Below are 17,544 nucleotides of genomic sequence, written 5' to 3' on the forward strand. Positions count from 1 at the left end.
CATTTTATGCAATTTGGTCATTTCCCTAATTAAACACATAATGGGTAAAACTTTCTTATCAGAATTTGCATATGACATTCGTATCATAATGTAGACCATGCAATCTATCTCTTTAATTTTTGTTGTTGTTATGATGGACATATCTATGAATATTTATGTTGTTGGAATGGTTAATTTAATCAATTTAGTTTGAATTTAATTCGTGTTAGGTTGATAGCATTTCGTTTGCTAAAATTGTGTTTATAGGCCTCAGTAAGATGCTTGATTAAGTAAAATCATGACTAAGTTATTCTTGCATTACAATTGTGAGATAGCTAATGAATTAATTATTTAAACGGATTGAAATTGTAATTAATGGACACAGTACTTAATCAGTGCATGTTTAATCATCTAAGACAACTGAGAGTTAAATTAGCAACAGTATTTGACGATACATTTGCCTTGCATAACTTGCAAGATTATTGTGATTAAACTGTTTCAAGGTAGGGATACCTTGTTACCTCTCATAGTCTTTTATGTGCTTATTAGATTTAATAAATCATTTGAATTGACATAGGGGTATGTACAAGAGATTATTTTGATTTAATAAGTATGTATGTGCAATAACATATATGCCTATTAAGATTTGTTTAATCGGTTGAATTGACATAGGGATATAGTCAAGAGATGAATAGATTTTGGTAGGTGAGTATGTTCATAAGTTAGCAAATATTGAGTTGCCGTGAATTTATTCGTAACAATATGAACATGATTTTAATAATTCTAAGTTAAGAAATGTAATTAATCTAACACAATTATGACATCTTGATTAAACTCGTATTTTGAAATCGTGCATTTGAGATTTATTTATTTAGTTTACTTAGTTTAAAATCTTAGTTTTTAATCACCCTCTTCGAACAAAATATTTTTGTTCACCAAAGTGTTTTAAATAGCATTCATAAATAATTCTTTTCACAGTCCCTGTAGGTACGATAACTGTAATAGTCCGGTTTAGACCCTAGTCGGAATAGTGGTTTTGGGACCACAAATCTGAGATAGAAAAATATTTAAATATTATTTTCCATGCTTATTATATGTGAATTTATATGCGAGAAAGTCTCGTATGAAAATTTAATAGTTGATAGTGGAATATGGTTGATAGTGTTTTACATGTGAATTGATATGCTTTTGTCTTAAATTTTGGCATAAATTAGTAAGGTTTATGAGCATGGAATATGGTTGATAGTGATATGTTATGAATGGCTTAAGTATTGGTTGTGAATTGGTCATAACATGTTGTGCAATTATGATTGGTTTGGTTCTTGTAGGTTTGACCCAATTGGGGTGGCAAGTTGGCTATTCAAATGGCCTATTTTTGTCCACATGGGTAGGGACACGGGCGTGTGTCTCAGACGTGTGTGACACACGGTCATGTTACACGGCCGTGTGTCCCCTGAGGTACCCTACGAATTAAAGTTAGTATACCCTCCAGTTTTGACATGGCCTAGACACACAAGTGTGTCTACTGGTCGTGTGAGGCACACGAGCTAGCACACGGGTGTGTGTCTGGATGTGTGGCCAAGTCAGTAGCCTCCTTAATTTTCACACGGCTTAGCACATAGGCGTGTCTTGTGGCCGTGTGGACAAGTCAGTATGTATGCCCTGTTTCGCCACGGCTTAGACACATGGGCATGTCTAATGCCATGTGAAGCACACGGCCTGTTCACATGGGTGTGTGACCTTTGAAAAGTTCAAAATTTTTCTAAGTTCTCAAAGTTTCATATGCTATCAATTTGGTCCTGAATGAATGATTTAGACTTTTTATGCTCAATTTAAGTTCATATTGAATATGAATGACTTATATTTATTGAAATGAGATGATATTTGTTGTATGATTGTTCTGAACTGAGTTACAGGTCCGATAATGCCTCTTAACCTATTTTGGCGACAGTTACGGGTTAGGATTTTTACATTTTATTGGTAACAGAGCCAGGTTTAGTTAGTTCTTGGACTACCATAGCGTATGTGAGTCTAGCTATACATGCCATATTAATGAACTACAATAGTGTGATGAATCCTGACATTGGAAATGTGGTTTTATATAGCTAATGGATCCTGAATGAGCCGTAGCGGAAGATGTCGAAAGCAATGCGCCTGCTCCTGCGCAAGGGACGGGGCCATCTGATTCTAGACTGAATACGAGTAGCCGTGATGGTAAAGTTAGACAAGCCTTCTATCAAATGATGAACAGTTGGTTTAGTCAATACCTTAGAACCAATTCAGCTGTACAACAACCTCCACCCCCGGTAAATCCTCCAGAAACTCTTGCTATGACACCAGTGAATCCGGTTCAGTTAAGTAAGCCTCCGGTAGACAAGATTAGAAAGTATGGGGCCAAAGAGTTCTGAGCTACAACAAATGATGATGCTGAAAGAGCCGAGTTTTGGTTAGAGAACACAATACGAGTATTTAATGAATTGTCATTGAATCCCGAGGAATGCATAAAATATGCCGTTTCACTCTTAAGAGATACAGCGTATCACTGGTGGAAAATTTTAATATCGGTAGTTCCGAGTGAGTGAGTTACTTGGGATTTCTTTCAAGTTGAATTTCGGAAGAAATACATCAGTCAGAGATTTATTGACCAAAAATGTAAAAAGTTCCTCGAGCTTAAACAAGGCTGTATGTCTGTTATAGAATACAAGCAGGAATTTGTAAGATTGAGTCAGTATGCTCATTAATGTCTTTCTACTGAGGCAATAATGTATTTTTAAATGCTTTAATATTGTATAAATTGTGAATACAACATTACGAACATGTTTGACGATGATTCGACAAGTGAAAAATCCCGGTTGAACCATAGGAATAGATTAGGATACGAATGACATTTCATTAGGGGTTATGTTATTTGGTTGCTGGTCTGTACGTTTACTGGTGGCTGAGTTATCCAGCATGTGTTACAAATACTCGTCAGCTTGTGTGAGCAGCACCCTGTAGTATCTTCATGACCGTCAACTTGTGTGAGCAGACCCGATGATAGCTCGAGAGTGAGTATTATATGTGATATGAGATTGAGATAGCTTTGGCTCTGTATTGGCAGTTAGGATGTGAGATTCCCGAGTATCCGATAGTATTCTGAATGGTTCAACGGGTATATCAAAGTCAAGGATGAGTACGAGACTAATAAGGGATATTATAGGTATGTACATGAATCGTTTAAGATTTGAATCGAATAAATTTATGAATTTCACATTTATTCTTATGATTGAATATGTGGAAGGTTTGTTAGCTAATATGAATTATGTGTTGATATATTCAATTATTGGAATTGTGTATTTATGATTAATTGAGTTTATTGCTATGCGAACTTACTAAGCTTTATAGCTTACTCTATTTATTTTTTTGTGTTTTATTGTGAAATCAAAGCTAGTTCGAATTTGAGAATCGTCGGAGACCTCATCACACTATCCAACTATCACTTTAGTACTTTTGAACTTAAGTGTTTTGAGTATATGGCATGTATAGGATTATAGTCATTTTGATACATAACTTGGTAATGAATTTAGTCATTTGAAATGGCTTGTAAATGTTCAATGTTTTGGTTATGTATATATATAGCCGTGAAAGTTGGCTTAATTTGGTTGATTTGGTTGTGTATACATATGTGCATGTGGCTTTGGTTATGTGTTTAATGATGGATATGTGATGCTTGATGATAATTGGTAATTAGGGATGCTAAATGGTTGATACTTGAGTTTAGTATGTTGTGAATTTAGGTAAAATAATGCATGTTTGGAAAATGAACATATTGATGATTTGAGAAAGTGAAATTTGGTGTGAAATTGAATGGCACATTATGATATTATGTTCCTTGTATTTGTTGGTATTGCAAATTGTAACATCCCAGTTTAGACCCTAGTCAGAATAGTGATTTTGGGACCACAAATTCGAGTAAAAAATGTAACACCCCAAACCCGGCCTGGACGTTATGGCTGAATCTGACAATGTCACATTGAAATGTTTTTCGTAAAACATGATATCGTTTGAAAAGCCCAATGTTTATTTAGCCTCTTTGTGTGATCTAGAAAATAATTTTAAAACTTGCGTCACTAACAAAAGTATTTACTTTAAAACGTTATTTATTTCAAAATCTCGTTTATCGCGGAAGCTTTTCAAACGATTTTCCGTATTCGCGGTATTTTGGTAAGTCATGCATATCTTTTGAAAACCCGCATACTACTACTAGCATATACAAATAATAAATAAATAAAACCTCAAAATTAAAAATAATAAAGGCCTTCTTACATAAAAATACCCAAATAAAACTACTTATAAATTAAAAACAAATATGGGAGTAAGAGCGGTTGTGTGGCCACCTTTGAGTCCCTCGCAGCACCGATCCGCCTATGATTGTGAATTATTTGTACAGTTAAAACAAATGGGTGAGTTTATGAAAACTCAATGCGTAATCCCATAATAACAAAAGATAGACATATAGAGAGTGAAAACATTCTGGGCCTAAGCCCATATCAGTGACAGTAGTAGTCTGGGCCTTAGCCCATTTCGAATGATAGCAACGGGCTTTAGCCCATTTCGATGCTGATGTCGGTCAAGTAACCATGATCAATACGATAATGATGAATCGGTGCAATATGCAACCAAAAAATCTTACCCAATCTAGCCTCTACACACCATCTTCGTACCAACCCTACACACCATGTGGGGATAAAATCGACCCACCTAACCCTACACACCAAGTAGCACCGGTTGCGGCACTAAAACAGATTGCAGTAAAGCTGCCAGTATAGTAGGCTTAAAGCCATTAGTGGGTCCATAGTTGTCTTGCGCAACCCGTGCAACCATATCAGTACAGTACACTTCCTCCAAAATCATATATCCCACCCCATGCAATGTAACATAGTATCATACATGGATGCAACATACATATAACGTGGCATATTCAAATGCAGTCATACACATCGTAGAATAAATCTGTCATTTTACCTTACAAGGGTATTACAGTCATTTTACCCTACAATGGTATTTTAGTCATTCTACCCTATGGGGGTATTTCGATCATTTTACCTTATGAGGGAATTTCGATCATTTGATCACATAAGGGAAAAATCAACATTTTATCACACAAGGGTAAAATCGTCATTTTATCACATAAGGGCCAAATCGTCATTTTATCACATAAGGGAAAATTCATTTTATCACATGAGGGCAAAATCATTATTTTATCACATGAGGACAAAATCGTCATTTTATCACATGAGGGCAAAATCGTCATTTTATCACATAAGGGTAAAATCGTCATTTTATCACATGTGGGTTCAGGTACGCTTATCGACCCAACAGAAGGTCAAAGTTGTCTCGGGCAACCCGTACAATCTTAACAATCAAACAGTGAAAATGGGCCCAAAGCCCATAATGCGAGCCCATGTGGGCCCACATGTCTGTGTGGCCCACGAAGCCCAAAAATGGCCTTGACTATGCAAACTACACAATCTGGCCCAAAAATCTCCACGCATTCGTGTGATTTACCCATGTGGGCCAACAAGCTCGTGGGGCCCACGCGGCCCATTTCGGCCTAACATGGCCCAAAACGGCCTAAGTCCATTGAATCACCCATTGTGACCTCTCGAAATTCAGTAACCACGTTTATACGTTTGGATAACCACACGAGCGATCACACGCCCATATAGCATGAACGATCCTATTCTCCGGCTTTTCCCGATTTACGATAATGGCTGTGTTTTACACACCTGATTACAGAATGTGTGAAAAAGACCACGAGTACTTCACTCTACAATCAGTCACAAGCTTCGGTTAGTCGTTTCCCAAACAAACTATCAAAGGCCCCCACCAAAAACTTATCTAACAGTTTACCTCTTACCTGATTAAATCAATCGCATATGACTTGCTTACTGAAGCCGTTTACAAGAGGTTAATAAATAGGCCTTAGGGTTCTCTGCAATCCAACCAACAATTATCAATCATCAATCAAATAACAGTTGAACATGATGAATTGTAACACCCCGTACCCGAGACCGTTGCCGGAGTCAGACACGAGGGGTTCGCAGACTTAAATCACTTATTTGCACAGTCCATTTTAAATTTCCAGACGAGCTGGCTAACTGCGTCACTGTCACCTTAAAAATCATATCTCGAGTTCCAAAACTCGAAAACCAGTTCCGTAAATTTTTCCTGAAACTAGACTCATATTTTCATCTAAAAATATCTTTCTAGAATTTTTGGTCGAGCCAATTAGTACATTTTATTAGCTAAAGTCTCCCCTGTTTCAGGGTTCGACTACACTGACCTTTGCGCATTACGACTTGTGGATATCTCCCTGTACAGGGCTTCAATACTAATGTCCTTTGTTTCTATAGAAACTATACTCAAAAAGGAATCTATAAATATATGGCATGACTTCTAATTATCTCTGGTTAATTTATAATTAATTTCCAAAGTCGGAACAGGGAATCCAGAAACCGTCCTGGACCTGTCTCACGAAAACTTAAATATCTCTTAACATACTGTTCATATGATCGTTTCGTTACTTTCCTATGAAAATAGATTCATCAAGGTTCGATTACATAATTTATTCACTATTTAATTCCATTCCTACTATTTTTAGTGATTTTTCACATTCACGTCACTGCTGCTATCAGCATCTATTTTTAAGGTAGACTTTACCTATTACATAGTTTCCATGATTCACTAGCCCTTTTGCATATATAGCACAAAATATGATCATGATTAACCATTCCAATGGCTAATCGTTCCCAAACATTTCCATACCTCTTAATGAACATCATACAAGACGATTATAATATTAAGCTCAAAGTGTATATAAGCCATTTTCGCATGGCTATCGAAATTTATACAAAACCAAAGGGTCCATGACCAACAACAAAAAGGGTAGTCCTATACATGCCATTTCAAAGTTCAACCAAAAGTGTACCAAAAGGGGCTTTGATAGTGTGGGAGACTTTGACTTCAATAATCCCGAGTCTGATAGCTGACGAACCAAAATCTATAAAACAGAGATTCAAAGAACGGAGTAAGCATTTAATGCTTAGTAAGTTTTGAGCAATGGAATTAGGCTCAACTGAACTATAGCATTCATATAACTAAACGGATAATTTCATATACACATATATTCTCAAAAATCAGTCCTACTTCACATTTCCAACCCTTATATTCATACATAAGGGATCAACTTAACCAAAACCGGAAGCTCCTTAATCGATCGGCGAATACTATTTAAGAGGAATCAATTAATCCAATGCATGTACAACACATACCTCGTTGTTGAGTTTTTACGAGCGTATTAATTGAAATTATTACAGCAGATCGCTCATTCCCAAATCACGTACCTTCGGAATTTAACCGGATATAGCTACTCGCTCAAATGCCTTGGGATATAGCCCGGTTAGAGTAACTCGCACAATTGCCTTGGGACTTAGCCCGGATTTAGTAACTCGCACAAATGCCTTCGGGACTTAGCCCAGATTTAGTAACTCGCACAAATGCCTTCGGGACTTAGCCCGGATTTAGTAACTCGTACAAATGCCTTCGAGACTTAGTCCGGATTTAGTAACTCGCACAAATGCCTTCGGGACTTAGCCCGGTTATCATCCAAATATTCATACACATATCAATAAATCATGACACATCTATATTTCATTTTCATAATTGGAGTTCAAACACACGTCACGTATTAAGCGATCCCATTTTCGGCTCACTAGCCACATACAAACAGCATGGTTTAATTTGCTTTATGACACTATCTCTATGCACATACGGCTACCCGTCATACGTATAGACTAATTAACTCAACATATGATTCAAGTAGAATCATCATGTCACCGCATATTTGTTATGCTCATACATCATGACTTAATCAAATCGGTAACTAAGTCTCGTTACTCGAAAACTTACCTCGGATGTTGTCAAACGATTTCGATGGCTTTTCGACCACTTTTTCCTTCCTTTTATCGGATTTAGTTCCCCTTTGCTCTTGAGCTTAATTTAACAATTAAATTGATTTAATCATTTGAGCATTGAAAAGAGGAACTCAAGGTACTTAGCCCATATATATACATTAGACATTAAAGTCACATACATGTGAAATCATGCATCAACTCAACATATTAACCCACACTCCCTTTTAGCCGATTGTCTAAACCAAGATAAAGGCATCAGTATGCTTGCCTCTAACCGAATACATGCAACACTAATCTTCTCATGTGGCCGAGTATGCATGTATATGCTGAGGCCGATTGCAACACTTAATACATTCTACAAGTATGGTCACTTGTATTGACTAAACACCATTTTGTTTCAAGTTCAAAACTTGGCTAATACACATATATACACTATTAAAGCATCCTCTCCCTTTCCATCAATTCAACACATGCATTACTCATTGATATACAAAATTATATTCGACCTTAGCACACATCTTGCTGGCCGAATTTTTCTCCATCTAGCAACATTTTATGTACTATGCCGAACCAAAAGATCAAACACCTAGCTTAATCATTTCCAAAACACTTAACCGGCCTTTGACCAAGACTTTAAACAAAGTCTATGTTCGGCTATCACACATATGGGCATTATTAGCTCAAAGTTTTAACAAGATTAATTTCTTTGATCTTAACCTAAATGACAACCCCTATTGTTCATATAGATTTAGCATGAAACAAACACCAACCAAGAAAACAACACCCATGGCCGAGTATCATCTTTATCACATAGCAAGATTTAAACCATGGGCTAGGTAGAACTCAAACTAACATAAAAAATATGCATGAATCTCATGGAACAACATCAAACTTACCTTAACCTAGATACAAGTATGGCCGAACCTCTTCCTAATCCTTTTCCAAGCCGAACATGAAGCAAGAGCTCCTTCCTTCTTCCTTAGAACTTTCGGCCAAAAGAAATGAAAAGGATGGACACTTTTTTTTCTTTGTTTTCATCATATTCCCTTTCATTATTTTATTACCATGCCCCTTATTTTATTTTTCCTAACATACATCACTAACATAACATGTTTGTGACATGTTTCCACCCATAGCATGGCCGGCCACTATGCTTTAATTTGGCTAATTTGACATGCAAGGACAAGCACTTTCCCACATATATTAATAGGCCACTTTAACACTTGCCTAGCATATTTCTAAATTGTCTCACATAAGTCCCTACTAATAAATTTCACATACACTGACCAAATTAAAGTATGGAACTATCACACAAGCATTTACGCACATCATAAACACAGAATATAACCTTTAATTATTTATAAGACTCGGTTTCGTGGTCCCAAAACCACTTTCCGACTAGGGCCAATTTAGGGCTGTCACACGAATAGTCACTTACCCAAAACGCAGAGTCTAGATTTAGGAGGGAAGAACAATCGGCTCTTACCCATACAAGTTGAGAGTACAAACAGAATGATAGGGGTGCCCCCAATATCAAAGAACACTTGCAAAAGCCAAAAACACTGAAAACACGGAGTCCAGATTTAGGAGGGAAGAACAATCAGCTCTTGCCCATACAAGTCAAGACTACATATAGAATGATAGAGGCACCCCCAATATCAGAGAACACTTGCAAAAGCCGAAAACAGAGTGGGGAGAGGTATATGTAGTAACAATTAAAGTATTAAGATGAAAGAATGGCCAGAGGAGAGGAGAAGAATGAGGTATTCGAAATGTGAGCAAAAGGGAAGAAAAGATTCGGTTAGCAACAGTCGAGGGGTCTAAGAGATAGAGATGGGAGTATTCGACCAAAAGCATCAACACAAGAAATGATGATTGAAGAAAATCGAATAAAGGAGAAAAAAGAATGGCATTTGGTTAAGAGCAAGAAGAAGAGCGCGAGAGGAAACGATTTGCTACCAGAGTAGGGAAGAAGAGAAGCCGATCAAAACTAGGCTCTGTAAAGAAGAGCAAGCCGAAACATACCTAAAATGCAAAATACCTGAGTGGTCAACATAGTTAGGTCAAGGAAAAATCGATATAGGGAGAGGAACAGAGAAGAACCGCATGCACCCACCGAATGGTCGAAGATCAATTGTCAAAACCAAAACAAAATAGAAAAAGGAAGAGAGATGTGGTATTCAGTCAGAGAAAATGATTGAGAGGCAGGGGGAGAGAAGGAAAATTCAGCCAAAGTAAAAATGGAAAAAGGGGTGTCTGAGTAGCACAAATCGAAATAAGTAATAAAAATGAAAATGAGTAAAAAATGCCCGAAAGACGTATAACACAATTTGGCTTCAAAACTGAGAAATGGAAAGAACCAAAAGAACAATTGATAACCAATGAAAATGGAGAGGAAAGAAGTGACCACACACCAATTCGGCACCACTCTCCCCATAACTCAAATTCCCAAATTTCCTCCTAAAATCCCTTCAACCGATTGCACCTCAACAACTGAAAAATCCCCCTTTTTACTCCCCAAATTCGGCTAACAACAACCCCATTCAAACTTATTCAAACTCCTCGGTGTTTCAGTCAAACAGAACTTCCTCCAATGGCCACCAGTAAAAATAATCTCCATTAGCCCAAGCAGGGATTCGAACCTCAGACCACTAGCATATTCTACATGCCACTATCCACTAGACCAGTAAGCCCATTCTGTCATGTTTTTAACAAATTTTACTTATAACCCTACTGTCCAAAGATAGAGGCTTTATCTTTAAAAAGATTTGTGCAAGCCAAGGCTTGAACCCAAGACTTTTCAGACACTTCCAGAACACTCAGAACACTTAACCACTAAAGCAAATACCCACTTGTGTCACTTTTTTGCACAATTAATTAATTATGTGTAGTTTCCTAACTGTTCCAATACTCAAAATCTTATACTTCTAGGCCTAAATTCTGGGCGTTACAATTCACCCCTCCTAAAAGAAATTTCGACCTTGACATTTCCAACTATCAGACCAGACTATACCACTAGGCTCTTGCTGCGCACTCTAGGCCCAAAATAATACTACCTTTAACTTGAACATTTTCAGTATAGTCTATAAATAGATTGGTACAATATGTCAATCCAATACTCAGCTGCACTATCATGAGACCCATCTCGAGCACCTCCATGGCCTCCGCTACAGCCTCTTGAACCCCTTCCGCGAGTACTTCCGATGTTCATAATGGAATTACGTTTTATATTTGTTAATATTTTTATGCAGATCAGTTTACAGTTCCAGTTGTTTATTAACATATATTTTATGGAGACAGTATCACAAGTATAGAGTTTTATTTCCACACAGCGTAGTGTCTATCGGTGTCTTCTAGTTTTACTATAGTTTCAGTATACACTACCTAAGAGTTTGTTGTACTATCTACAGTAGTCTCAGTAATCCAACCTATGGCAGTTTCAGCCAAAATCAAAATACAGTTTTCAAAGAGAACTTACAGGACCGACGCGGAGACTCGGTGTACCACACATTCAGTGAAACATTTCAAAATACTGCAAATCATTCGAAACAGTTCTCTTTGAATTCCTCAGTTAAAAAGAAACTCAAATCCATAGCCAAGTTTTGCAACTTGGCTCTGATACCACTAAATGTAACACCTCAAACCTGGCCTGAATGTTATGGTCGAATCTGGCGATGTCACATTGAACTGTTTCTCGTAAAACATGATATTGTTTGAAAAGCCCAATGTTTATCTAGCCTCTTTGTGTGATCTAGAAAATAATTTTAAAACTTGTGTCACTATCAAAAGTATTTACTTTAAACGTTATTTATTTCAAAATCTCGTTTATCGCGGAAGCTTTTGAAATAGTTTTCTATATTCATGGTATTTTGGTAAATCATGTATATCTTTTGACAACCCACATCCTACTACTAGCATATATAAATAAAAAATAAATTAAACCCCAAAATTAAAAATAATAGAGGCCTTCTTACATAACAATACCCAAATAAAACTACTTATAAATTTAAAAAAAAATATAGGAGTAAGAGCAGTAGTGTGGCCACCTTTGAGTCCCTCGCAGCACCAATCCGCCTACGACTGGGGATTACCTATACAATTAAAACAAACTGGTGAGTTTACGAAAACTCAATGTGTAATCCCATAATAACAAAAGATAGGCATATAGAGAGTGAAAACATTCTAGGCCTAAGCCCATATCGAATGATGGCGATCGGGCCTTAGCCCATTTTAGTAACGATGAATCGGTCAATAACCATGATCAATACGAGAATGATGAATCGATGCAATATGCAACCAAAAAATCCTACCCAATCCAGCCTCTACACACCATCTCCGTACCAACCCTACACACCATGTAGGGATAAAATCGACCCACCCAAACCTACATACCAAGTAGCACCGGTTGTGGCACTAAAACAGTATTGTAGCAAAGCTGCCAGTATAGTAGGTTGAAAGCCATCAGTAGGTCCACAGTCGTCTTGCGCGACCCGTGTGACCATATCAGTATATTACACTTCCTTCAAAATCATATATCCCACCCCATGCAATGCAACGTAATATCATACATGGATGCAACATACATATAACATGGCATGCTCAAATGCAGTCATACACATCGTAGAACAAGTCTGTCATTTTAACTTACAAGGGTATTATAGTCATTTTACCCTACAGGGGTATTTTAGTCATTCTACCCCATGGGGGTATTTCAGTCATTTTACCCTATGAGGGAATTTCGACCATTTGATCATATAAGGCAAAATCGTCATTTTATCACATAAGATAAAATTGTCATTTTATCATATAAGGGCAAAATCTTCATTTTATCACATAAGGGAAAAATTGTCATTTTATCATATGAGGGCAAAATTGTCATTTTATCACATGAGGGTAAAATCGTCATTTTATCACAAGGACAAAATCATCATTTTATCACATAAGGGCGAAATCGTCATTTTATCACATAAGGGCAAAATCGTCATTTTATCACATGAGGGTTCAAGTACGCTTATCGACCCAACAGAAGGTCACAGCAGTCTCGGGCGACTCGTGTAACCTTAACAATCAAATAGTGAAAATGGGCCCAAAGCCCATAATGCGAGCCCATGTGGGTCCACACGACCGTGTGGCCCACGAAGCCCAAAAATGACCTTGACTTTGCGAACTAGACAAACTGGCCCAAAAATCTCCAAGCGTCCGTGTGATTTACCCGTGTGGGCCCACAAAGCTCATGGGGCCCACACGACCTATTTCGGCCTAATATTGCCCAAAATGGCCTAAGTCCATGGTGTCACCCATGGTGACCTCTCGAAATCCACTACCTACTTTTATGCGTTTGGGGTTACCACACGAGCGATCGCACACCCATGTGGCATCAACGGTCCTATTTTTCGACTTTTGCCGATTTACGGCAATGGCAGTGTTTTACACACCTGATTACGGAATGCGCGAAAAAGACCACGAGTACTTCACCCTAAAATCAGTCACAAGCTTCGGTTAGTCATTTCCCAAATGACCAATCAAAGGGCCCTACCAAAAACTTGTCAAATAGTTTACCTCTTACCTGATTAAATCAATCGCTTATGACTTGCTTACTGAAGCCATTTGCAAGAGGTTGATAAACAGGCCTTCGGGTTCTCTACAATCCAACCAACGATTATCAATCATCAATCAAATAATAGTTGAACAAGACGAACAGTCGCTTAACGAAAATGCAGAGTCCAGATTTAGGAGGGAAGAACAATTGGCTCTTACCCACACAAATCGAGAGTACAAACAGAATGATAAAGGCGCCCCCAATATCAGGAAACACTTGCAAAAGCCAAAAACAGAATGGGGAGAGGTATATGTAGTAATGATTAAAGTATTAAGATGGAAGAATGGCCAGTGGAGAGGAGAAGAATGAAGTATTCGGCAAGTGAACAAAAGGGAAGAGAAGAGTCGGTTAGCAACAGTCGAAGGGTCTAAGAGACAGAGATGGGAGTATTCGACTAAAAGCATCAACGCAAGAAATGATGATTGAAGAAAACCAAATGAGAGGGAAAAAGAATGGCATTCGGTTAAGGGCAAGAAGAAGAACACGAGACAAAATGATTTGCTACCAGAGTAGGGAAGAAAAGAAGTCGATCAAAACTAGGCTCTGTAAAGAAGAGCAACCCGAAACATACCCAAAATGCAAAATACCTGAGTGGTCAACAATGTTCAGTCAAGGAAAAATCGATAAAGGAAGTGAAATAGAGAAGAACCATGTGCACCTATTAAATGGTAGAAGATCAATTGTCAAAATCGAAACAAAATAGAAAGAAGAAGAGAGACGAGGTATTCGGTCAGAGAAAATGATTGAGAGGGAGGGGAAGAGAAGGAAAATTCAGCTAAAGTAAAAATGGAAAATGGGGTTTTTGATAAGAGCCGATTGAGAGAGAAGAAAGTGCAGCGCAAATCAAAATAAGTAATAAAAAAGAGAACCAGAAAAAAATGCCCGAAAGACCTGTGACACAATTCGGCTTCAAAACTGAGAAACGGAAAAACCAAAAGAACAATTGATAACCAACCAAAAATGGAGAGAAAAGAAGTGACCACACACCAATTTGGCACCACTCTCCCCATAACTCAAATTCCCAAATTTCCTCCTAAAATCCCTCCAACCGATCACACCTCAAAAATCAAAAAATCCCCTTTTTTACTCCTCAAATTTGGCTAACAACAACCCTATTCAAACTCATTCAAACTCCTTGGTGTTTTGGTCAAACACAACTTCATCTAATGGCCACTAGTAAAAATAATCTCCATTAGCCCAAGCAGGGATTCAAACCTCAGACCACTAGCACATTCCACACGCCACTATCCACTAGACCAACAAGCCCATTCTGTCATGTTTTTAACAAATTTTACTTATAACCCTATTGACTAAAGATAGAGGTTTTATCCTTAAAAAGAAAAATTTTGTGCAAGACAAGGCTTGAACCCAAGACTTCTCAGACACTCCCAGAACACTCAGAACACTTAACCACTAAAGCAGATACCCATTTGTGTCACTGTCTTGCACAATTAATTATTTATGTGTAGTCTCCTAACTGTTCCGATGCTCAAAATCTTATACTTTTTGGCCCAAATTCAGGGAGTTACAAGAAAAATATTATATTATTTTTCATGCATACAATATGCGAATTAGTATGTGTGAAAGTTTCGTGTGAAAATTTTATTGTTTGTGTGCTCGATTTGATAAAAGGACTACATCGCAGAAAATGCAAAAGTTGTGTGCTACATGAATAAGTGCTGAATTGATGTGTCTTATTAAATGTGAGGTCCTTAAGATGCAAATGGACGATTGAAATTATGTATGGACAAGGTTAGACATGAGTTAGTGGATTTTTAATGTTATAATGCAAGGGTAAAATTGTAAACTAGTTAATAATATAGTTTAAATAAAACAAAGTTAGAAATTAGCCTATTTATCATCATCTTTGTCAAAATTGAAGAAAAAGAGGCTAGGTCTCATATGTTTTGATATTCGACTACTTCCAAGCTTGATTAAAGGTCCGTTTTTGTTTGGTTTTTTATAATTTTTATGTTTTTGTGATCGTTGCTTTGTGTTTTATCAAGCCCATGCTTAAATTTCAGAATTTGATGATGATTTTGAGTTATGCCATTGTTGATTTTATGAGTTTTGAAATGTTAATTGATGAAATATGGAAGTTTGATGATAGATAAATATATTTTGTATTTGAAATTTTGATGAATTTGAGCAATTTGGGCTAAATTGTGAAAATGAGATTTTGAGGGACTAAAATGTGAAATGAATGAAATATGTGGGCTTATATGATCTAAAGGAAAATTCTGTTAGGCATGTGTGAAAAGAAATTATGTGTATTTTGTGATTTTATGAATTAGAGACTAAAGTGTTAAAATGTGAAAATATAAGGGCTAATTTGTAAACTACCTTAAATATGTATATATGGATTGAATTGAATGATTTGTTGAATAAAAGAGTTAAAATTGAATGTGTTTAGATCAAAAACCAAAGAAAACGAAATTAAATCGGGGAAATTCGAAAGTCGTTGAATAGTCGTTTATTTCCGTTCATTTCCATACGAGGTAAGTCTATATAAAAATAAATGTGTTTGAATTGATTTTTCATGCTTATATGATATTGAATTGTGATGAATGATTATAGAAGCTGAATCTGTGAAATTGAGAAAGTTTCGATAACGTAACGACGTTCGAAAGCCATGTATGAACCATAGGAATAGTTAGGATACATATGTCATGACATAGGATTCCGATATGTGATTTCGTGTAAGACCATGTCTGGGATGTTGGCATCGATTTGAGATTTACGTGTAAGACCATGTCTGGGACATGGGCATCATATTTGATTTTGTGTAAAACCCTGTCTGGGATTGTGGCAATGATATTTGATTACATGTAAGACCACATCTGGGACGTTGGCATTATACGAGCTTTCCGAGTTATCCGTGTATCCTATTTGATTCCGTACAGTTCAACGGGCATTCCTAGAAACAAATGACTATGTGAATGAGTACTCAAGTCAGGTACGTTTGAAATGTTATCATGTTTGAGAATGAAAGGTAAGTATATGTACATTTGTGAACATATGATATATGTAAGTGAATTATGAACAAAATAGCTATATGAGACATATGGATATGTGATTGTATTAAGCCATAAGCTATATGAATGAATGGGTCTTGAATTGTGTTATGTGATAAGTTTATTTGTATATGGCTTACTAAGCTTTGGAAAGCTTATTTTGTATGTGTTTTCAATTGTTTTTAGATATCGAAGCTATCAGAAGCTCGGGGATCATCGAGGATCATCACCACTCTATCAAACTTATCTTTGGTACCTTATCAAAGTGTAAATATTAAAGTATGGCATGTATAGTCTAGATAAATTGAGATATGCTTTTGAGTTAAAAATATTTAGCCATGTGATATGGCTTGGCTTTGGTAAGATTTTGGTATGTGCTTATTTGAGGAATTAGTAAGATTATGGCATGAGATTGAATAAATTAAATTGAGGTTATGAAACATATGTTTTGGCATGACTTTGGCTTATGAATTGGCATAATTAGTATGGATTATAAGCATGAAATAGGTTTATAATAATATGACATGAGTAATGTGTGTTTTGTGAATGAAATTGGTTGAAATTATGGTACATTTGATGCTTATTCAGTGCTTGTAGGGAGGACCCTAAGTGGGTGGCATATTGGCCTTGTAAATGGCCTATTTTTGCCAACACAGGCAGGAACACAGTTGTGTGTCTCTGCCATGTTGCTCGAGGGCCATTTCGAAATGAGCCTAGGTAGACCACATGGTCACACACACGGGCATGTGCCAAGCCGTGTGGCTAAGTCAGTTTCGAGCATGGGCTAGACACACGGGCGTGTGACTGGCCGTGTAACCCAAGTCAATAGCCTCCCAAATTTCCACACGGCCTGGCACACGGGCGTGTCTTGTGGCTGTGTGGACAAGTCAGTATGTATGCCTTGTTTCAACATGGCCTAGACACACAGGCATGTTTAATGCTGTGTGAGTCACACGGCCTGTTCACATAGGCGTGTGACCTTTGTAACTTAGAAAAA

This window comes from Gossypium arboreum, chromosome 9 (genome assembly GCF_025698485.1).
Source record: "Gossypium arboreum isolate Shixiya-1 chromosome 9, ASM2569848v2, whole genome shotgun sequence".
NCBI classification, from domain to species: Eukaryota; Viridiplantae; Streptophyta; class Magnoliopsida; order Malvales; family Malvaceae; genus Gossypium; species Gossypium arboreum.